This window comes from Triturus cristatus, chromosome 2_2 (genome assembly GCF_964204655.1).
Source record: "Triturus cristatus chromosome 2_2, aTriCri1.1, whole genome shotgun sequence".
Taxonomy (NCBI): domain Eukaryota; kingdom Metazoa; phylum Chordata; class Amphibia; order Caudata; family Salamandridae; genus Triturus; species Triturus cristatus.
The window spans coordinates 316324281-316349607 of NC_140582.1; positions in this window are offsets into that span (position 1 = coordinate 316324281).

Here is a 25327-nt window from a genome sequence, read left to right on the forward strand (position 1 = left end):
TCCGCATTCTGTCCATCAATTGTTCTTTTTGCATTTGCCAACAGCCTTACAGGCAGTCACAGATGGCTCTTTCATTTTTTTCCATTTACGACAGCTGTTAAGTTTTGAGATTGTCCATGTGCCACTTGTCCATGCTTTCAGTCTGCATAGCTGTGTCATTTTGCGGTTGCAAAGCCTGCAATTTGCTAAATCACAGAGTATTCAATCAAAAAATAACTTTCTATTATGCATTAAACCTATTTTGCGACTCAGTAAATGGTGAGAGAATTACAAAATGGGTTTAGAAATACATAACAAGTCTCTATCTGGAAGGGGCATGTTTAGAGCACCCAGTCAAATTGCAATTTGCAATGCAGTGTATCATGTTTTGTGATTATTATCCTGTCCTAAAACATTGTAAAGTTACCAACACCCAAGATTAGGTGGACCTAAACAGCAAAAAGGAAGGGCAACCCTTCCCTTTTGTGAATGTAAAATAAAGTCTGTTCAGGAGTGAGCAGTGGTCCTTGAAACCACTTCCTTCTCTCCAAAAACTTTTCAAAAGAGAATTTTGTTTTTAAAAATGCTGCCCCATTTACTTTAAGGAAAATGGGCTGCATTGAAAAAGAAAAAGCGACCATAGTCATGGTGGCCATTATCTATATGACGGGAACAATTGGACTTACCTCATGAATAGTAATGAGGTAGGTCAGATTGCAAATCACTCTGAATAGAAATTTTGCATCTCGTCCTATTTGCATATTCGGTTAACAAAATTCGATTTCATTCGCAAAAGATCAGTGCATAATTTGTGACCAACTTTTGCAATTGGAATTTTCGTACATGTGGCCTATTATGTTTAAGGCTTTCAGTGGGAAAGGTTGATGCTTTTACTGATGTCAGATACTAAAGTGCCTAAGTCACCACAGCAGTTGTTGTTATTACAGGTTAGTAGCCCATATGCCTAATAAGTTGCAAGTGGCCTAAGTAGGGTTATTTTTTTTCTCTGGCATGATGGTTAAGTGATGCGGCTTCACTGGTGCACTGACACTATACTCGTCACTGCCGAATGCTTTTTGTCATGCCCTGATGTTTTTACCGGTCAATGTGGCCGAATTACCGTGGGTGGATGGACCAACTATCACGGTAAACAACCTTTACAACGCAAGTTTTACAACGCACTACCTTTACAACAAAACTTTTACAACGAACGCGATGTAACCACGCGATGCCATTACAACGCAAGTCTTTACATCGACTTGCGCTAGATGGCGTGCTAACATTACAAATAGTGTAGTTTACTATCCCAACACCTTCCCTACTGTTAAGTGGACTGGAGTTGGAATAGGAAATTACGCTTTTCTAATGTTAGCACGCCATCTAGCGCAAGTCGATGTAAAGACTTGCGTTGTAATGGCATAGCGTAGTAACATCGCAGTCGTTGTAATGACCGCGATGTAACTGCACCCGTTGCAATAACACGTGTTGTTACGTCATACATCCACTATCACCTATGGGTCAAAGGAGCCTGCTTATCAGGTTACAGTCAGGCCTTGCAGAGAGAACTCTGTGCGGTGAAGCAGGGTCAGTCACAGTACAGTCTGTGACTTGCCAATTGCTGCCAGGCTCACCTACCTCATGTAATCTGTGAGTGCCCCATGTTGGAGGGCAACACACTGGTAGTGGTGGGACTATGCCTGCAGTGGCAGTGACTATCACTTGACGGTCAGTCAGAGCGCAAACAAAACCTTGTCTTACGTTGCAGGGACGTTTCCTTATGGTGGCCTGGCAAGGCCATTTGTCATCTAGTCCCACTGGCCAGACTTCTCAGATGGGAAAGGGCCTCTTGGAAATAAGACAGAGGTGCCAATTACGATCCAGTAAAAAAATTCCCCGTGCGACTCGTATCCGGTCTTTTTACCGTACGAATCGTACAAGTGCCGTACGAACTGGCAATCACAATTCGCATGGGAAAAAGACCATATGAATCGCATTGGGAATAATTCCCCACACGTCCTCGGGTCGGAAAAAGTGTCCGACACGTCCTCGGACGATTTACCGTACAAACGTGAAAAGCGAAGTCCGACCGGGGAATCACAATCCGTCCCGGGCGTCCGAATGTACAACCGTATGGTTAAAAGACTGTCCGCACCGAACCCCTATAACAACCATGGAGACGTCCAAACAGGTGCCCGGTACGTGCCGTACCCCCCCCCCAGCCCCCGCATGTACGCGTCGAACCCCCCCCAGCCCCCGCATGTACGCGCCGTACCCCCCCCAGCCCCCGCATGTACGTGTTGAACCCCCCCGTGTATGTACACCCGAGTACGTGTCGAACTGTACGTGTCGAACCCCCGTGTGTGTACACCCGAGTACGTTCGAGTCGTACCCCCACCCGTGTACCCCCACCCGTGTATGAACGGTGTACGTGTATGTACGGTGCGTACCCCCAGCGCGTACGCACCGTACTTGGGTGTACATACACGGGGGGTTCGACACGTACAGTTCGACACGTACTCGGGTGTACATACACGGGGGGGTTCGACACGTACAGTTCGACACGTACTCGGGTGTACATACACGGGGGGTTCGACACGTACTCGGGTGTACATACAAGGGGGGGTTCGACACGTACTCGGGTGTACATACACGGGGGTTCGACGCGTACATGCGGGGGCTGGGGGGGTTCGACGCGTGCATGCGGGGGCTGGGGGGGTACGGCGCGTACATGCGGGGGCTGGGGGGGGTACGGCGCGTACATGCGGGGGCTGGGGGGGTGGTACGGCGCTTACCGGGCCACCTACTCTGGTTGTTTCGCGCCGTACTTCGTATTTCCGGCACTTTTTGGGTGCCGTAAAAATATTGCCGTCCGGACTGCTGTCGGTTCGAATCGTAATTCCTGGGTCGTGAAACGCTGCCTGGAAGCGTCCCGACGTCACGTCGCCGCATTCCCGGATCACATTCGTATGCAGATTTTCGTCGGTCGGTGTTTTTTACGATTCGTACGGAAATGGTGTTTCCGTGCGAATCGTAATTCCATGTTTGTAATGTTTTACAACCGGGTACGACTCGGACGGAGAATACGCTCCGACCGACGGTTCGTACCCGGTTTTTACCGGATCGTAATCGGCACCAGAATGTCCACTCTTCCATAGTTATTTCATCTTACAATTGTCCTGTCCCTTGTTAAACAGCACCACACTTGTAGGGATGGGTCAAGGTAGCAACAATTATCATATAATCAATTCCAGATGAAGGAGCGAAGCCTGCTCAAAAGTGGTTCAGTTAGAATTGAGCCTTAGACTTGGGGGATCATTTCCAAGAAAATGCTAGGAAGCTCTGATATTTTAAAAATGCAGGGATGCGCAGTATTTACAAAAATATATGGCACACCCCTGCGTTTCCCCTAGCTATAAAAAAGCTGCCTAGCTCCAGTTCAGGTACCCTTGTGCCATGTTGCAAGGGTGCCTGCGCTGCAGGGGCATTTGTTAATGTCTAGGAAGGTGCACCTTCCGGCACATAAACAATCAATAATGGCTATTTGCACCTTCTATGTGTTCTGCAGAAGGCAGTACACATGGATAGAGCAGAAATAAAAAAATCCTCCTCGTATCACCATTCTAAGACCAGGTAATACCTTGCCTTAGTTTTTGGTGTTGCCCCAGATGTCAAAAAGCAATGGGTGGGCATTGCTCGCCCCTATGCCGCAGCAGACTGCGGCTGGTAAAGGGCATATTTACAAAGTGGCGTTAAGCCAAGTTAAATGGCTTAGTGCCACCTTGTAAATATGGGGAATGGCGCAAAGCCACCGGAGCGTCAAAAAAAGTGATGCTTCGGTGGCGTTAGGAGCTTGTAAATATGCCCCTTAATGTACTGAATCCTGTCATGACAAGGACGTGATTTCAGGCTAGGGTCTGAGCAGCCATGATGTGTCACTACCCTGTCGGAAATGAAACACTGTTACATCACAACGCTACACGAGAGAAATAACATGTGACGCACTCAGCTTTGTTCACACAGTTGGAACTGGTGACAATCTTCTGTTCTCCCAGGGATATGAGAAAATTGATAAAAGGTGTTAGTTAACCACCAAATGTGTAGCACTTGGCAGAGTTGCTCTTGCAGGACTACATAACTGCTAAGTTTTCACTATTATTATGTGTGACATTTTCATGTTTCCATTGTGACTCTATGTGATGTTGCAACTTCTTACATTTGGCATATTGGTGGATACTTTATAACGCAAACACAACAAAGTGTTGAAACTTTTCAAACACTCACCCCCGGTCACAGATCTGGGTTGAATCCATCATCATTATTTCGCTCACTTTGCCACCCCAGTTCAGACACAGCTATATGCAAATCAGTCTTGACCCTATGCCTCATGGGAACAGTCCAGACCGAACTGCCAAGCCATGTCTTCCCTGGATCGGAAACAAGAATCCTGGGACCGGTTTCGGGCTAACAGCCCTCATCAGCCAGGCTAGCTTGAATCCAGTGGCAAAGTGGGCAAGGGACCCACGTCTGGGCATACCCTGCCAACTTAGGGCACTTTATAACTACAAGTGTGAGAAATTGAGAAGATGAGCGTCACACGGATTCATCTCAATTATTTTTTTAAAGGTGGATCCTGACATGAGAGGATATCCTACAATGCGGAGCGTGGGGAGCTCACATGCCGGGGGGAGGGAGGGTTCGCTGTTGCTTTATTAATGACAGAATGGGGATTGATGGTAGACTGTGTTAAAGGACAATGAAGTGTACTGTACCTGATTGGACTTTCTGCTATGATTTTTGTGGCTGTATCGTCAATATGTAGGGGCGGGAGGGAGGGATGGTTAATTCATCGATGTTGGGGTATGATGAAGGGGGGGGTCTGTATATTGCCACAGTCTATATTAAGAAGTGATGCATATTCTGCTGTATCGTGCAATATTTAAATAAAGGTTTTTGCAAATTTTTTTAAAAAAAAGATATATTTTTTTGAAGGAGAAGAAAAAGAGATTCCCGCAACAGCAAGAGATATCCAGGCACCACTACTGACTGCAAGCAGGCCTCTTCTTCAACTCTGTCACCATGCACCTGTCTTTCCTTGAAGCTGAAAGTCCCACACTAAGAGGTAGAATTCCCAGCAGCCTCCAGGAATACCCCACGAGCTGCAAAGGACTCGTAACAGACCTGTTTGGCAGCCCTTCCAATTGCCATGCATCATAAGCCAGCCTAACGAATTTGGCAATTGTCAACCCTTCATTTTTGGGGTGCTCACACTGGTGGCGCTGATGCCAACCACAGCTCACTTATTTTCACAGGTGGCAATGGCAATGTTAGCGACACATCATTGCTGCTTGGTTCATCGTTGATGTGAAGTCTTACCTTGCTTAGGTAGGGTGGGCCACACATAACTGCCACTGGCCTGCTGTCAGTTTAATTCTGCCCTGTAGGAGGGCTGGACAGGCCCCACATGCACTGCTCACACCAGCATGGCCTACCTGGGACCTTCAAGTAGAGAGCGGTAGTTTTGTAGCAGGAAAGACTGTCTTAGCTTGACAGGAGTAGAACTGAGTCTTGCACCCATTGCTTGAGGAGCTTTGGTACTCACTGACAGAGGGCACCTGAGTGAGTTAGTGTTCAAAGTACATCTGTAGGAAGTTGGATTTGCATGTGGTACTGCCAATGTAATGATCCACTCTGGCAGCTTCTTGGGCACTCATTGCACACATAATTCAAGCCCCATGATATACCTCTGTAAAAAAGTTGTTGTCCAGAGATTTTCATTTTGGATTTGTATTTTTGGATCATTAGAGATGTAATTTAGCTGGGGAAGACATTGCTGATCCGGGCCAAATTTTTCTGGATGCCATTTTTATAAATTGTGGATGTGTTGCAGTGATGATGTAATATTTCAGGAACCATGAGACCTGTATACTTAATTTTGGTGTCAAAACATAGGTTTTGGGGGTCAAATAGTCTTATAGAGACAGAAAGTAACTCCTCAGAGCAACCCTTTCACCATTTTCCCAAAATGGTGGCTATAATAGAGGAAGAAGACTATATAGAAATTAAACAAATAATAATGGTTTTTAATGGTAAATAATGGCTTTTATGTATACACCAAACAATGTTTATGATCTGAATATGAAAAAAAAAGTTTATCTCTCATGGTTTAGACACATTTTCATAGTTAACTTTATTTGTTTCTGTAATCGCTTGTGGTACATTTGCAGAATGTTGAACATTTGAGAAGCAGCAGAAAAAATCCACAGGAGGTTATCCATAGACCCAGTTGAGACCTGGGTAAATCAGGTTTTAGCATACAATGTCCCAACAGGTAATATTCATAGACAATTATGCAAAGCAAGCACATCAATTGCAGAAAAAGGAAACAAGGAGACATCAAAGTGTAGAGAAAACATTTATGGAGCGGTCTCTATCTATGAAAAAATGAATGCAGATAAAGTATCAGCACTATTTACATTATATGTGGGTGTAACCCATATGATCGTGTGCACATCAGTGCTCGTGCAGAAAGGTGAACGACGCAAGTGACACGTGAAAACAAGCATTTGCAATGCAATCGGTCTCGCCTTTCTTACCTTATATGTATTTAGCTATACAGCACATTAGCCTGGGTGCTGAAACATCTACTGTTCTTTAACATGGACGGAAAGTAAGCACCAAACTGCGTGACAGGCCAGTTATGGGAACACATGGAAAGAAATATTACCTTTCAGCTAGAAATGGTATAGTCCAAAGCTCTGTTTTTAATATAAAATCAGGGCCTTCATTGGTCATATCACTGAAAATAAAAGATTTGAAAAAAATATTATTGTCTACGGGTGATCATGGAAGACAATTTCTATGGAATGGAATCTAGAGAATGCTAAAGTGATTCTGGTATTTTGATGACCGCTGCTGGTCGTTTTTATCAAGAAAGTTAAATAGAGGCAGTTGCCAGAAAAATAAAAACAAGAAAGTCCCTCAGCAGAAAGCAATTCTGGTATTTTACTGACCTCTACTGGTGGTTTTCTATCAAGAAAGTTAAATAGAGGCGGTTGAACAGGAAAAAAATGTACCTAAGCGGAAGCAGACAAGTCCTAGGACTGATCTCCGGAGCCCACAAAATACGTACACATATAAGTATATTCTAAAGTATATACAAGAGGTCTCAAACGCTCAACCTACAAAGGAAACAGAAAAACAGCAGCGCAAAAGAAATATACAATTACTTAAATGGTTGCAAAACTTTAAAGTTATTGTGAGAAGGCAGAATCGTCAACAAGTTAGAAAACCAATAATCGGCAAGATTTACGCTGAGTGCTTGACGGCCTTTCAACCTGTATTTCGTTCAGGTCATCTTCTGGTCGGTTTACAAAAGAATCTATCAGTGCTGTACAAGGGGAGAGTGAAAAAAGGGGATAGAATGAGAATAGTGTAAATCACCGGACGAATCAATATGATGAGGGAATGGGATGGAAATGTACACAGTACCTGTTATGCAGCAAGGAGAAGGTCCAAGGTATGATCCATCAGGGACTGCACCCAAGGTGTGGTGTGGAGAGAAATCCAAGAGTATGGACGTTAGTAGAGCACTTCCTGTCTGGTGTGCAATGAGAAAATTCTGAAAGATAAAAGGGAGAAAAGTGAGGTCATGTGAGCCCGGTTACTAAGTGACAGGTCTACAACGGGTGGAGACCTCATCGGGAAACAACTCAGTAAGTGAGTAGATTTCAAGCTATGATCGAAGAGAGAGGGCAGCTTGATCAGTGCACACAGCATGCTGTGTAGAATACAGAATGTGTTCCAGAATGAAGACATATACGACGAATCGGAAGCACTAGTTTACCGTAATGACAGTTCTACAACGGGTGAGGACCTCGTTCGGAAACAACTCGTGAGTTAGTAGAATCCGGGCTGTGATCAAAGAGGGATAGCCTGATCCATGATCACAACATGATGTGTAGAATACGGGATGTATTCCAGAATGAAGCCATGAAATGTGAGTCAGAGGCACTCATCAGCTGAATTGGCTGGGACCACAAATGGCCAGGAAGAAAGTGCTGATGACACGCAGGATCAGGAGACGGGGCAGCGGGCCATGAAACCGGTGCAAAATAGCCAGATAGTTGGCTTACCGTGTAGGAACACAACAGAGCTGGCTTACAGGTCATAGGATCCAGCTCACGTATATGTTATGTTATTTTATCAGATTAGTGAAGTGCATGGCTGCCCCAGCAAAGGGGCATTCCATCGCTAGTTTCGGAATAACCAGACAGTGGAGGGCATCAGGGAAGGTTGATTATTAAGGAAAAAGCCAAGTCTATACTACCTTTCTGAAATCATCATGATTCTGAATGCTCCTAATAGTGCATGGAAGGGCGTTCCAGAGGGAAGAAGCTAAGGCATAGAATGACCGACCTCCAACCCATCCTCTTCTAACCCAGGGAACACGTGCCAGATGTTGGCCAGAAGAGCACAGCACGCGTTTAGGAACATATGGGATAAGAAGGCTAGCTAGAATGGGGTGGCTTGAGCATAAAGAATTCCGTGAGAAATGCAGTGTCTTAAAATGAATTATCTTCTCTATTGGAAGCCAATGCAGCTTATGTATGGAGTTAGAGTTAGAGCAGAATTTAGGGAGGGCGAATAGAGTCCAGGCTGCAGCATTCTGCGCCATCTGAAGATGATTAATTCCGGCTTTATTGGCACCCATATATAGGGAATTATAATAATAAAGTCTAGAGAGTATGGTAGACTGCATAATGGTCTGGCGTGTTTGAGCATCAAAAAACCTGAGTGGGGGGAGGAGCCTAGCACGCAACCAAGATGGCCGCGTAGGCTTGTGGCTCCCGGGGGCCTCCGCAACCTCCCACGTCTATCCTGTCATAATCCTGTTTTTTTCGATGGGCTTTTGTTTATGATCTTGCGCTAAGGTGCCACTCGTTTTCCAAATCGAAATTGGACTCCGGGAACCGGATTGGTGGCGATCTGAAGTTTGCGGCCTTCTCCCCGAACTCGAGTTGGTGAGGTGCCCGGGTGCGAAGTGAACAACAGCGGCATGCCAGGCTGGGCCTGCCCCGGACCCCGTGCTTTCACTTTCGGTTTCGAGTTGATCTGCGGAAATTGACGTCGGGACTTTGGGTGAGCAGCGCCGAGGACGGAGTGCATAGCCTGATTCTTGAACTGTAAACGGGCCTATTTCAGTTGGTGGCCCGGATCTCCTGCACTTGTCGCCTGGCCTTCCTCCGGGTGCTGGAGGGTGCTGACCTTGGTGGTCGCTGACGATGGCGGCGAGAGTGGACGGCGATAAGCTGAAACCCAAGTCTACCCGGAGGGGAGCTTATTCCCAGGCCAACAACATGGACCGCTATGCGCAGCCAAAGGGATCCCCTAGTGGATCACGTAAATCGCCTGAGCCGCCCAAGGAGGCCTCGGGCGCATCATCCGAATTGACTCTGCTGGATGTCATGGGGGCCATTGAGGAGATGAAGGCGACTGTGAACCAGCAATTTGATACCCTGGCTAATAAATTGGACTCGGTGTTGATTGATATCACTTTGGTCAGAGCGGACCTGTCCAAAACAAATGACCGGGTCGACTCATTGACTCAAGCGGCGTCGAGCCTAACTATAGATGTGGCCGCTTTGCAGACGACGGTGCGGAGGTTGCAGCTCACCAGTGACCTGACTGATCGTCGCCTTGAGGACTCCGAAAGCAGGGCCAGGCGGAATAATGTCCGTATTATCGGGGTGCCCGAACGATCGGAGAAGTCTGCTGTGGATCTTTTTGTGGAGGATCTAGTGGTGACTCATCTAGCACCCAAGGGGCTGAGCAAGTTCTTCGCTGTGGAACGGGCCCACAGGATTCCAGGGGGTGCGCCTAAGGTGGGTGCCCCCCCCGGGGCCTATCATTGCCCGATTTTTTAATTTTCGGGATAGAGATGCTATCCTTCAGGCATCGAGGGTGGCTGGGCCATTAAAATTTGAGAACTCTAATGTTAGCTTTTACCCAGACTTCACGCAAGCGGTTCAAAAGCAACGGATGGGATTCTCGGCCATCAAACGGCGCTTGAGAGACATGGAGCTGAAATATGCGATGCTATTCCCGGCTAGGCTGCGGGTCGAGTTAGAGGGTCGCTCACATTTCTTCGACCGGCCGGAGGCGGTGGGAGAATGGCTGGATGCCCTACCCAGGGGTCGAGGTCGGGAAGGTCGGATGGCGGAGAGCGGAGAGGGTTTGACGGAGTAGGAATGGAACTGTGATCCTGGCGATGGACTGGACTGGTAACGTTTTGCACCTGTGGCTGCACTGGACTCCAGTTTGTAACTCTTTGCCCCTTGGTATTTGGAGGTTGCGGGGGGCTTGCTGGGGCCCTTTCCTCCTTCTGGGGTTTTTCTTGTCCTTTCTGTAGTGGGTTTCATATTGGGGCGACAGGCACACTGCATGTTGGGGGGGCTGTTTGGGCTCACGCAGGGGTGCAGGGAGGGGGGAGTTTTGTTGGGGTTGATGGGGTGGGGTTGGGGTTTGTCTGTTTGCTTCACAAGGCGGGGTAATGTTTTCTGTTGTGCTATTATGATTGCGCTCTCCGGGAGGGGGATAGTTTGTGCTGGGAGGGATGGGGGGTAAGGGGTTGAGACTTCTTTCATGGAATGTGAATGGGCTGGGGGACAGGATAAAGCGGGGGTGGTCCTGCAGTTCTTGAAACGTATTTCGCCTGACATTGTGTTCCTGCAGGAAACGCACCTCATAGGGAACTCTTTCCATGCCATGAACAGACGAGGATATCGCCTTCTGGCCCATTCTGGTTTCACCTCTGGCTCGAGGGTAGTGGGCATTTTAGTCAGGTCCTCTCTCCCGTTGGTGGTGGATGAGGTGCTCCACGACGACAGAGGGCGCTACACTGCGCTGGTGGGGAGGTGGGAGGGTAAGTTGATTTCGCTGGTCACGGTCTACGTGCCGCCGGGCCTGCAGACGGCCACCTTTGCTGATTTGGGGCGCCTGCTACTTGGGCTTCCGGGGGGGGGGTTTGGTCTTGGGGGGGGATTTTAACGCTGTGGTTTCCGGAGTTGAGGATCGACACCCCCCTAGGGACCTCCCTCGGGCCCAGAACTGGCTGGGGGGCTTTCTGGATACCCTGGGACTGATAGATTGCTGGCGGTTGAAACACCCTGGACAAGCGCAATATACCTTCCACTCCGGGGCCCACGGTAGTCTTTCGAGGCTTGACTATATGCTAGTGCCTGCGGCCCAAGCTGGGATGATCGGGGAGGTGCGACACTTGGCCCGCGGTATATCTGATCACTCCCCTCTTTTGCTACACCTAGATATCGCCTTGGGGGCGGAGGGGAGGGTGGCGCCGATCAACCCCTGGTACCTGCGAAACCCCACGATCCGTGCAGACCTGGTTAAGTCCCTGGAACACTATTTTAACGACAACGTGGGGTCGGTGTCTTCCGCCATCTCCCTTTGGGAGGCCTTTAAGACGGTGCTCCGGGGCCAGGCTCTGTCTCTCATTTCCCATACCAAAAAATGCGAGGCGAAGGAGGTGGTTCGACTAGAAAATGAGATCACCGAGTTGGAGATTGATTTGGAGCAAGGTGTTACGGATGACAGACTGCATGTGCTGGGGCTTAAGCAGGCCGACTACAAGGCGCTGGTTACTGAATCTGCTAAGAGTATGAGCAGGGAGCAACAGGGGCGTTTGTACGATATGGGTGATAAGGCCGGGAAGTTGATTGCCTGGTTGGATAAGAAGGAGAGAGCGAGTCGAGTGGTGCCGGATGTTGAGAGGGTGGATGGTGTGCGTGTGACGGACCCAGGTGATATTGTTGATTGCTTTGCGGAGTATTTTCACGGGGTTTACTCTCCGGTCTCTGAGCGATCGGAGGAAGACTCTCGACTGCTGCTTCGAGACATTGCTCTGCCATCTCTATCTGATGAGGATAAATTATTGATGGATGCGGCCCCGTCGCCGGATGAGATTGCATTGGCCATTCGCTCTATTGCCTCTGGTAAAGCCATGGGTCCTAATGGCCTTCCCATCGAATTATATAAGTTGCGCCCAGATAAGATTGCACCGTATCTCCGGGACATGTTCCTTGAGGCACAGGCGGCGGGCTCCCTCCCCCCCTGACCAACGTCTTGCTACTATTGTTGTTATCCATAAGGAAGGGAAGCCGCGGGATCGGTGTACTTCTTACAGGCCTATCTCTTTGTTAAACGCGGAGCCCAAAATCCTTGCCAAGGTACTGGCCAATCGCCTGATCCGGGTTGTGGGCGACCTGATTCATCAGGATCAATCCGGTTTTATACCCCATCGCAATACCGCTTTGAACCTGCGGCGACTGCATGGCGTCCTCGCCAGAGCGCCATTCATCCGTGAGCCGGCCATTTTGGCGTCCCTGGACGCTACCATGGCGTTTGACACCTTGGAATGGCCGTATATTTGGGCAGCATTGGCGAAGTTTGGGTTTGGCCCGGGGTTTATCGGTTGGGTGAAATTGCTTTATGATAACCCACTGGCACAGGTGGTGGTCAACGGACGGGTGTCGGCTCCCTTTGTTTTGGGTAGGGGCACCCGACAGGGATGCCCGCTGTCGCCTCTTCTCTTTGCGCTTTGTTTGGAGCCCCTTGCGGAGTGGCTGCGGTGGCACCCCTCGATGGGTGGCCTTAGATGGACGCCGGAATACGAGGATCGTGTCTCCCTATATGCGGACGATATCCTCTTGTATCTTGCATCTCCGCGCAAATCGCTTATTGTATTGGTGGATGTGTTGAGCTCCTTTGGTCGCAACTCCGGATTGGTCATTAACTGGGCTATGTCTTGCGTGTACGTTCTCTCTGGGGAGGCCCCCCCCTTTCCGCGGGGGTGCCCTATCCAGGTTGCGCAGTCGGGGTTCAAGTATTTGGGAATCTTTATAACCCTGGACCCGGTGGCCCGGTATGAACGGAATCTTCTCCCCCCCCTTCAGCGCCTAAGGCGGGTTGGCGGTGGTTGCCGCTCTCGCCGCTCGGCCGGGCGGCGTTGTTCAAAATGATGTCGCTGCCACGCTTTTTGTACGCCCTACAGAACACTATGGACGTAGTGCCGGCCCGCTATTTTCGGAGAGGTGGAGTGTCTTCAGCGTCGATTGTTTTGGGATGGGCGGCCGCGGATTGCTCTTGCCAAACTAACCCTCCCGTGGTATGATGGGGGGTTCGCTCTCCCTGACATTAAACGATATTATTGGGCCTCCCAGTTGGCTGCTGTCAACCACGGGATGTATGGGCCTGCTTTGAACCCGGCTTTTGAGATGGACAAATTGTTATTGCCAAGCGGGGATTATACTCGAGCACTATACTCGGGGTCCCTTGATGCGCGATTGACAGGCCCGACGCGGGTCGCGGTGCAGGTGTGGCATGCAGCAAATGCGGCGATGGGGTGGAGGGATCGCTTGACTCGGGCAACTCCATTGTACGCTTCCCAGCGTTTGGGTTATCTGTGTACTACGAAAGGCTTTGAGAAATGGGATATGATTGGTATCAGCAAGGTAGGGGATCTCGGGACGAAAGGGAAATTTAAGACTTTCGACATGCTGAAAACTGAATATCAGTTGAACGATAGGGAATACTTTCGGTATGCTCAGGTTCATCATGCCTTGTGTTCCGTGTTCCCGGACGTGGCGGCTATTCCAGAGTCCTCCCCGTTGGAAGACAGAGTATTGGACGGCTATGTGCCGGATAGCACCATTTCGCTAATTTATAAGAAGCTTATCAATGATCGAATGGGTTTGCTGACCTCATTGCGGGAGACATGGACCGCTGACGGTTTGGAACTTGATGACGAGGATTGGGTGTCAGCGGTGGCCTCCCCGAAGGAGGTGGCTATCCCGGCCTGCTTGCGTTTCGTCCAGCTCAAGATACTTCATAGAGTGTACGTCACGGGGCCTGGTTTGATGCGTATGGGGTATTCGGTGGATGGTCTGTGTAAGCGAGGCTGTGGACTACTGGGTACTTTCCTTCATATCCTGTGGGATTGTCCGGAGGTGACTCGGTTTTGGAGTAGAGTGCATGCGGTGTTAGAAGAAGTCACGCATGTTGCTTTGTTGCCGGAGGCACGGAGATGTTTGCTGAATGTCTGGGAGCCGACTGATTACAATGTGATGCAGACGCAGTGGGTGACTCTGGGCTATATGGTAACGAAGCGTGACATTGCACAATTGTGGGGCTCCCAGAGGCCACCAACGGTCACAGCGTGGAAGGAACACATGGACTGGTGTATGTTCGGAGAGAAAACGGTGTATGTGGCGAGAGGCAAGCCTGGGAAGTGGATTAAGGTGTGGGGTCCCTGGAACTCCTATCGTGGAGGTATTTGCCCCAGACGCGTGAGATGGATGCTGCTCTGTCTCCCTAGCCCGCGCATTCCTATATGCTCCTGCGACATGCGAATTTGGTTTCTTCTGCCTTTTCCCCCCCTCTGTCTCCCCGGGTTTGTTTACTCCTTCGATACGAGGAGCACATGTTACTGCCATTCACCTCCTCTGCCTTGTGTGTGTGATGTTTTTCGTTTTCTCAAAAATATGAAACCTTTCTTTGCTTGGGTGAGCAGTCTATATATCGACTTTTTAATATCGAGGGACATAAATATCGAGTCAAAAATATCGAATGTACAAAATATCGAAATAGATAATATCGATGTGAAAAATATAGTTTTTTTTTTTTTTACTTATATGTCGATGTAAGTAATATCGTTAGTAATAATATCGACATGTGAAAATATCGTCATTGTGTGTTTAGTACATATTTTGAAGTTGTTTGTATAAATAGTTAAAATGTATATAATATGAGAAATATTTATATTATTTTAGGGGCGGGATGTTGGGTTATAGGGGATAAGGGTGGGGAGTGTTTTAAAAAAGTTAATTAATTTTTTAAATATATTGTAAAATTTAATTAGTAAATTTTATTTAAAATGTGAAATGTATATTTAATTTTAGGAGCAGGATGTTGGTTTATAGGGGATAAGGGTGGGAAGTTTTTTAAAAATGTATATATATTGTTTAATTTAAAAAAAAAAAAATTTAGAAATTGTAAATTAAATTTAGAATTTTACAAATAATTTTAGGAGCGGGATGTTGGTTTATAGGGGATAAGGGTGGGAAGTGTTTTAAAAATGTTTATATATTTGTTAATTTAAAAAAAAAAATATTTAGAAATTGTAAATTAAATTTAGAATTGTACAAAATTTTTTAGGAGCGGGATGTTGGTTTATAGGGGATAAGGGTGGGAAGTGTTTTAAAAATGTTTATATATTGTTAAAATTTTTTAAAAATGTATTTAGAAATTTTAAATGAAATTTAGAATTTTACAAATAATTTAAGGAGCGGGATGTTGGTTTATAGGGGATAAGGGTGGGAAGTGTTTAAAAAATGTTTATATATTTGTTAATTTTGTATTAAAATTATAAATTAAATTTCGAATTTTACAAATATTTTTAGGAGCGGGATGTTGGTTTATAGGGGATAAGGGTGGGAAGTGTTTTAAAAATGTTTATATATTGTTTAATTTTTGTCAAACTTTATTTAGAAATTGTAAATTAAATTTCGATTTTTACAAATATTTTTAGGAGCGGGATGTTGGTTTATAGGGGATAAGGGTGGGAAGTGTTTTAAAAATGTTTATATATTGTTTAATTTTTTTAAAAATTTATGTAGAAATTGTAAATTAAATTTCGAAATTTACAAATAATTTTAGGAGCGGGATGTTGGTTGATAGGGGATAAGGGTGGTAAGTGTTTTAAAAATGTTTATATATTTGTTAATTTTTTATAAAAATTATTTAGAAATTGTAAATTAAATTTAGAATTTTACAAATAATTTTAGGAGCGGAATGTTGGATTATAGGGGATAAGGGTGGGAAGTTTAATTAAAAAAAATAATTATTTAGAAAATTTAAATATAATTTAGAATTTTACAAATCCCATAATTAAATATAGATTTCAGTCAGAATAGTAAATTTATTAAGTTCAGTGTCCAGCACTTATCTTAATTAAATATAGACTGGAGTGGGAATAGTAAATTAATTAAGTTCATTGTCTAGCACCTACTGTAATTTAATATAGTTTGGAGTGAGACTAGTAAATTAATTAAGTTCAGTGTCCAGCACTTATCTTAATTAAATATAGATTGGAGTGGGAATAGTAAATTAATTCAGTTCAGTGTCCAGCACATACTATAATTAAATATAGGTTGGAGTGAGAATAGGAAATTAATTAAGTTCAGTGTCCAGCACTTATTTTAATTTAATATAGACTGGAGTGGGAATAGTAAATTAATTTAGTTCAGTGTCCAGCACCTACCCTAATTTAATATAGGTTGGAGTGAGAATAGTAAATTAATTAAGTTCTGTGTCCAGCAGTTATCTTAATTAGATATAGAGTGGAGTGGGAATAGTAAATTAATTAAGTTCAGTGTCCAGCACCTACTCTAATTTAATATAGGTTGGAGTGAGAATAGTAAATTAATTATGTTCAGTGTCCAGCAGTTATCTTAATTAAATATAGAGTGGAGTGGGAATAGTAAATTAATTAAGTTCAATGTCCAGCACCTACTCTAATTTAATATAGATTGGAGTGAGAATAGTAAATTAATTAAGTTCAGTGTCCAGCACTTATCTTAATTAAATATAGACTGGAGTGGGAATAGTTAATTAATTAAGTTCAGTGTCCAGCACCTACTCTAATGTAATATAGGTTGGAGTGAGAATAGTAAATAATTAAGTTCAGTGTCCAGCACTTATCTTAATTAAATATAGACTGGAGTGGGAATAGTAAATTAATTCAGTTCAGTGTCCAGCACATACTCTAAGTAAATATAGGTTGGAGTGAGAATAGTAAATTTATTAAGTTCAGTGTCCAGCACTTATCTTAATTTAATATAGACTGGAGTGGGAATAGTAAATTATTTTAGTTCAGTGTCCAGCACCTACCCAAATTTAATATAGGTTGGTGTGAGAATAGTAAATTAATTAAGCTCAGCGTCCAGCAGTTATCTTAATTAAATATAGACTGGAGTGGGAATAGTAAATTAATTAAGTTCAGTGTCCAGCACCTACTCTAATTTAATATAGGTTGGAGTGAGAATAGTAAATTAATTATGTTCAGTGTCCAGCACTTATCTTAATTAAATATAGACTAGAGTGGGAATAGTAAATTAATTAAGTTCAGTGTCCAGCATCTACCCTAATTAAATATAGATTGGAGTGAGAATAGTAAATTAATTAAGTTCAGTGTCCAGCAGTTATCTTAATTAAATATAGAGTGGAGTGGGAATAGTAAATTAATTAAGTTCAGTGTCCAGCATCTACCCTAATTAAATATAGATTGGAGTGAGAATAGTAAATTAATTAAGTTCAGTGTCCAGCAGTTATCTTAATTAAATATAGAGTGGAGTGGGAATAGTAAATTAATTAAGTTCAGTGTCCAGCACCTACTCTAATTTAATATAGGTTGGAGTGAGAATAGTAAATTAATTATGTTCAGTGTCCAGCACTTATCTTAATTAAATATAGACTAGAGTGGGAATAGTAAAATAATTAAGTTCAGTGTCCAGCATCTACCCTAATTAAATATAGATTGGAGTGAGAATAGTAAATTAATTAAGTTCAGTGTCCAGCACTTATCTTAATTAAATATAGATTGGAGTGGGAATAGTAAATTAATTAAGTTCTGTGTCCAGCACATACTCTAATGTAATATAGGTTGGAGTGAGAATAGTAAATTAATTAAGTTCAGTGTCCAGCACTTATCTTAATTAAATATAGACTGGAGTGGGAATAGTAAATTAATTCAGTTCAGTGTCCAGCACATACTCTAATTAAATATAGGTTGGAGTGAGAATAGTAAATTTATTAAGTTCAGTGTCCAGCACTTATCTTAATTTAATATAGACTGGAGTGGGAATAGTACATTTTTTTAGTTCAGTGTCCAGCACCTACCCTAATTTAATATAGGTTGGAGTGAGAATAGTAAATTAATTAAGGTCAGTGTCCAGCAGTTATCTTAATTAAATATAGACTGGAGTGGGAATAGTAAATTAATTAAGTTCAGTGTCCAGCACCTACTCTAATTTAATATAGGTTGGAGTGAGAATAGTAAATTAATTATGTTCAGTGTCCAGCACTTATCTTAATTAAATATAGACTAGAGTGGGAATAGTAAATTAATTAAGTTCAGTGTCCAGCATCTACCCTAATTAAATATAGGTTGGAGTGAGAATAGTAAATTAATTATGTTCAGTGTCCAGCACTTATCTTAATTAAATATAGACTAGAGTGAGAATAGTAAATTAATTAAGTTCAGTGTCCAGCACTTATCTTAATTAAATATAGATTGGAGTGGGAATAGTAAATTAATTAAGTTCTGTGTCCAGCACATACTGTAATTAAATATAGGTTGGAGTGAGAATAGTTAATTAATTATGTTCAGTATCCAGCACTTATCTTAATTAAATATAGACTGGAGTGGGAATAGTAAATTAATTTCGTTCAGTGTCCAGCACCTACTATAATTTAATATAGGTTGGAGTGAGAATAGTAAATTAATTAAGTTCAGTCTGTAGTGGGAGTAGTATGTTAATTAAGTTTGGTAAATAGCAAATATTAGAATTAAATATAGAGTTGAATAGGAACAGTTAAATTAATTTGTTTTAATTTACAAAAAATCTGTAGATTTTAGTTTTGGTTGGATAAAAGATAGAAGTTATATCAGAATGCAAATTCCAATTTTTTTTATAAAATAGTAGAAAGGAAAATAAGATTTGTTTTATAGTTGTTGGAATGTATATTCATTAGAGAGAAAATATTGTTTATTATTACGCATATTCTAATAATTAAATCATTGAAATAAACATGTAATAAAATAATTAATATTTAACATTTGTATTATAGTCATAATTTTTTTATAATGGATATATATTTGTTTCATGTATATTTTGGACATGAATATATGAACACACAAAATAATTAAAAATAAAAAAATCTAATTTTTATAGCTGTTTAATATTTATAAATTTATATTGTGTACTCTCAAAATTTTTAGACTTTATTTGAATTTATAAGAAATTGTATGTTTTGAAATATATGATTAATATATTTTAATTATTAATATTTATATTACATAATTAATATTGAAATTGTTTACATTTTAGAATATGTATTTATTTAATTTTTTTGGTATGTTGTAGATACAATATATTAATTATATCATGTTCATCTATTTATTTTGGTAATATATACAGTTTTATTGATATATTAATAAAAATATTTTATTTATTATATTTATTTTAATACGTTAATTAATTTTCACATAGATAAAAAAAATTAGGTATTCTTTTTGAGTATTTTATTCTAATGTTTTACTAATTTTTAAAGTAATGTGTAATGTTAAATAAATAGTTAGGGCATTTATTGGTATTTTTTTAGTTGTTATGTTTGTTTGGGTCTTTTATTTTGTAACCGCTCGCTGTTGTTTTGGGTTATTTTGGTCGAATCCAGGTCGCGGTCGGGAGCTGTTTCGCGTTTCAGAAGGTAAGAGTTATTTTCTTTATTATTAAATAGTTTTAAGTGTTTTGTGGAAGTAGTAATGTTATCATAAGTGTGTATGGATTGATGTTTTAGAAGTTAGGGTGTTAGTAATAGTTTGTATACGGTTTTATAATTTACGTTGTGTTCCGTGTTTGTGGCTTTGTTAGTGTTTTGTTATTTCGGTGTGTTAAAGTTTTATAGTGTTTGAATAACGTTTGTAGTGATGTTGTTAGGTGCCTTATGTGTGTTTGTGTGTGGGTGGGAATGTTTGTTTCTCTTTTGTAGGTTTTACGGAGAAGATATTTTCGTCGGTATCAAACACCTTATTTTTTTTAAAGGAAGTGTGTATTAGTTGTGTTTACTAATCTTTATTTTACACTTCCTTCATTGTTCGGGTTTCCAGGAGCGGTTATTTACCTTTTTAATATTTTTCGGGATTTTTATGGTTAATGGATAGTCGTTTTTTTGCGTAGACGTGGTTTTCTATAAACAGTTGTATTTTTACATTTTATTTGGATTTTTTTTTTATACCTATGGATTTTGAACTACCTGGATTTATTTGGAAGGAATGTTATTATCCCATTGGAGCAACTACACAGGTAAGTTCATTTAAATATTTTAATTGTTGGTGGCCAAACCTTATATATTTAATATTGTTGTTGTGTACTTGGTTTGTTTAATTATGTTGTCTAAATATATGTCCATATAATTGATTTATATATTTTAGACCACATAATTAAATATGTGATATAATAAAGTGGTTTATTTACGTTGTGATAGTTGTTTTAGTAGAATTGTGGGTTAATATTTAGGAAAGGGTTTAGAAGAGAGTTTGAGCTATTATATTTAAGTACTCAAGTCCTCTTGTGGATGGGTATAGCTGTACCTGTTGTTGTAGGTAATTATACATTTGAGTAGTTTGTCTAGATTGTTTTGGTTTTAATTGTAGGACAGATTGTTGCATTCTTAATTCTTGGAAACTTTGTTCCTTTTGTATGGCAATTAGTAGTTTTTGTAGTGTTGGAGTTGTTCTCCCAGTAGAAGTTAGGAATGCATTATGCCAGCCCTCGACGGCGTTGTTAGTTTTGGCTTGTTGGTTGAGTGTACTTACATATACATTCCACCAAGGTATTTGGAACTTGGGCTGACGTCTATGGCCTGATCTGTGTAGTCTCCCCACCCAGGTCTCCTCAAAATAATCTAAGAGGGGAGATAACTTTACTTCATTTTGTTTGTAGAATGGACTTTCTAATAAAAGATTGTAATGTTCTGCAACATCTGTGGTTGGTACATAAGCTAGGGCTGTTAGAAGTTTTATTTGATGTGCAAAACTTATGTTAGTGGCATATTCTACACTTAGTGAAGATTTTTGTAAATGTCTCCATATACATTGGTTTAGATGGAAGTAACATCCTTGGATAGCTGTATGGGGGTACAGTTTTAGAATGCAATTTATCATGGCTTGCTCAAAGTCTATGATAATTCTTTGAGGGTAAAAATCATTTGATTCTTGTTTTAGTTTTCCTAGCATTTCATTATATGTTGTGTTTTGTTTGTTAGGTAATAGTGCATAAATTAAAGGTATGGAAGTGTTGTGATATTGACCGTGTATTGTGTAAAGCTGGTAGAATGGTTTTGGGCATATTGTAAAGGTGCCATCCATCATCCATGTTTGGCATTGTTGCAGTTTAGTTATATTGTTTGCAGTAGCAAACATTATGATTCTTTTTTCTGTGCTTTTGTTATCAAAAAAAATAAAAGGTTCATTATTGTGGGTGATAGTTAATTCTGGTGGAATGATGATCTCTTGAAAAGTTTTAGGGGATGGTATAGTTGTCGTGGTTGCTTTTTTGGTCCTAGCAATAGTTCTTTTTATAAAAGCAATTGATGGTAATTGGCCTCTTGCTTCTTTGGGCACTCTAGGTAATAGTTCTTTTAGGATTACACTTGTAGCAGTATGTGAACCAGTGCTTAATTCTTTGATATTTTCAAGGGTTGATCTGACTTCTATTTCAGAGAGATTGGGTGGATGGTTATGCTCTCTTGTATATAGTACAGTTGTTTCTCTTGTTGTTGCTCGTCCGTAGCATTTGTTAGAATAATATTTAGAACACTTCCAGTTCACTTTTCGGTCCGTCTGCTTTTCTTGGGTGTATGTGTAACCCATGTAACACAATAGGAATTTTCCTTTCTGCGAAGTTATAAATTGGGCTTCTTCTGTCATCGTGATGTGTTAGAAATCTGGAAAAAATGTGTATGAAAATATATGTAATAGTACTTTATATATTTAAATGAAAATAGCAAAAAAGCATTTTTTTTATATATACTTACCAAGTGTTTTTGGTTGTATTTGAATGAAGATGTTGTTTGTAGACAAAATGCTGTTTAGTTGATGTAGTCTCTGAAAGTTAAAGAACATATAGGTGCCGATCACGATCCGGTAAAAAATTCCCCCGTGCGACTCGTATCGGGTCTTTTTACCGTACGAATCGTACAAGTGCCGTACGAACTGGCAATCACGATTCGCATGGTAAAAAGTCCATACGAACCGCACTGGGAATCATTCCCCACACGTCCTCGGGTCGGAAAATGTGTCCGACACGTCCTCGGACGATTTACCTTACAAACGTGAAAAACCAAGTCCGACCGAGGAATCACGATCCATCCCGTGCGTCCGAGGTTACAACCGTAAGGAAAAAACACCGTCCGCACCGAACTCCTACAGCAACCATGGAGACATGTGCCCGCATACGCGCCCAACACTCCCCCCAGCCCCCGTACGTCCGACACGTACCCCCGTATATGTATACCCCCACCCGTCTAGGTACACCCCAGTACGTTCCAGTCGAACCCCCACCCCAGTACGTGTCGTACCACCGTCAATGTACACCCCCCCACCCCTGTACGTGTCGTACCACCGTCCATGTACACCCCAGTACGTTCCAGTCGTACCCCCACCCCAGTACGTGTCGTACCACCGTCAATGTACACCCCCCACCCCAGTACCTGTCGTACCACCGTCAATGTACACCCCCCCACCCCAGTACGTGTCGTACCACCGTCCATGTACACCCCAGTACGTTCCAGTCGTACCCCCACCCCAGTACGTGTCGTACCACCGTCAATGTACACCCCCCCACCCCAGTACGTGTCGTACCACCGTCCATGTACACCCCAGTACGTTCCAGTCGTACCCCCACCCCAGTACGTGTCGTACCACCGTCAATGTACACCCCCCCACCCCAGTACGTGTCGTACCACCGTCCATGTACACCCCCCCACCCCTGTACGTGTCGTACCACCGTCCATGTACACCCCAGTACGTTCCAGTCGTACCCCCACCCCAGTACGTGTCGTACCACCGTCCATGTACACCCCCCCACCCCTGTACGTGTCGTACCACCGTCCATGTACACCCCAGTACGTTCCAGTCGTACCCCCACCCCAGTACGTTCCTGGCGCACCCCCAACACAACCTCCTAAGTACGGAGCGCACCCCATGCCCCAACATCACAACCGCATGTACGAGTCGTACAAAGCCACACACAAGGACATAATCGTACAACCAAATGGCCCATGTACACACCGTACACACACTCAAAACGCACGTACACAACAAGGACAAAACAAAACAACACAAGAATACACCATTCGAAAGGCACACAGCCACTAAACATGGCCAACAACCACTAAAATAACACAATCACTGACCTGCAACTGTCAAAAACAAACAGAGGCCCAATACACCACCACTCCTTATAACACACCCACCCTAAATTCAAACACTGCCACACCCACCCATGGACCAATGAAAAGGGCCCACACACACAAACCATGAGCCTTTGCAACAGACCCACTGCTGCCAGACACCACAGTACCAGACTACAAGCTACACCACATCTTACACTTGCACACCTTCACACGACCACCCTCACAAACGCCCTCTCATCACATTCACACACACACACAACCATCCACACCCCCCCCAACATCCACACACCCCCCACACCCACACCATCCCCACCCACACCCCTCACCATGCCCACTACCAAGAATCCAAAGTTCAGTCACCGAGAGTTGGAGGTCCTTGTTGATCAAATCCTCAGAGTCGAGCCACAGATCTTTGGAACATTGGTCAGAAGCACCAGCCAGGCAGCCAAAACAGCCATGTGGCAGACCATCGTCGATGCTGTGAATGCTGTTGCGGACACCAGGAGGACCAAGCAGGATTGCCAGAACAGGTGGTACGATCTGCGGAGGAGGGTCAGAGCCAAGAGACAGGAGGAACACGACCAGGCCAACGCCACCGGAGGAGGGCCCTCCCGCAGAGCCGTACAGTACCATCCCTGGGAGGAGAGGGTGATGGCCATACTGCCGGTGGAGGCAGTTGAAGGAGTAGAAGGACTCCGAGACCCGGGTGAGTACACAAACAACGCACCTCACATGGGGGGAACTGCAACCACAACCAAAATTAATAACAGGCACGCAACCACCACAAGCCATCGCATTACTCAACCACACTCCATGAGCAGGCACATGCCACTGCTGCCACCATGCCCCATGCACCCAGCTGGACAATGTCAAGTCACAGGCCACAGAAGACAACAACACATGACACGGTAACCCGGATGGCGGGAGGCTGGGCACCAAGAATCACATAGTGCGACTCCAAAGCAGACAACAATGCCCTCTGCCCATATGGCCTAGGTCACAGCCAGACAAACACTGTGTCCCAACACAGGAATGACTTGCCAGCAAATGGCGGACGCCTTGCATCAACACATGGGGGTGAAGGCACTGTTTTGCACATGCCAGCAGCTAATGAACAGCCAACAGTGTGAAAGAGTGGCAGCACACACCACCACAGCAGCAGCGCACAGACACACAGCAGACAAAATGGGTGCCTGGAGATCAGAAACAAACTCACATCAACAGGCCAAGGGCCACTCAAAGATCTGCTAACAGTGTGTGCCCAGGAAGCTGGGCCAAGGTGACAGAGGGTGACACACGGAGGGAGGGAGAGGGGGACACAGAGGGAGGGAGAGGGGGACTGAGAGGGAGGGAGACGGACAGAGGGAGGAGGCTGACACACAGAGGGAGGGAGAGGGGGACAGAGAGGGAGGGAGACGGACAGAGGGAGGAGGCTGACACACAGAGGGAGGGAGAGGGGGACAGAGAGGGAGGGAGAGGGGGACAGAGAGGGAGGGAGACGGACAGAGGGAGGAGGCTGACACACAGAGGGAGGGAGAGGGGGACAGAGAGGGAGGGAGAGGGGGACAGAGAGGGAGGGAGACACAGGAAGATGGACACAGGGAGGAGGCTGACACACAGAGGGAGGGAGAGGGGGACAGAGAGGGAGGGAGAGGGGGACAGAGAAGGAGGGAGACACAGGGAGAGCAAATCAGTCTTGTGGTGTGTGGGAATGTCTGCTCGTCAGCAGGTGGACTGCGTGCATGTAGACAAGGGTGGCCAGTGCCAGAACCCCCCCTCTTCATCATGGCAAAACGCAGGGCCATGTCACAACCTGTACACGAGCACAAGGACAGCCACCTGCATCATATAAGTGTGTGGATCCACTCCATGTGCACATGTACAGTGCTACAAGGAAGGCGCAAATGCATGGCTCGCCACACATGCACACTCCACTGCTGACTGCAGTCACACTTGACGCAGCAAGTAAGACTGTGCCACACATAGTTAAAGGGGCCAAATTGGTGCCCAAGGGACACACACATGCACAAGTGCACTGTGAGTGGAATGCAAGACAGATCCTAATTTCAAGAGGAAATGT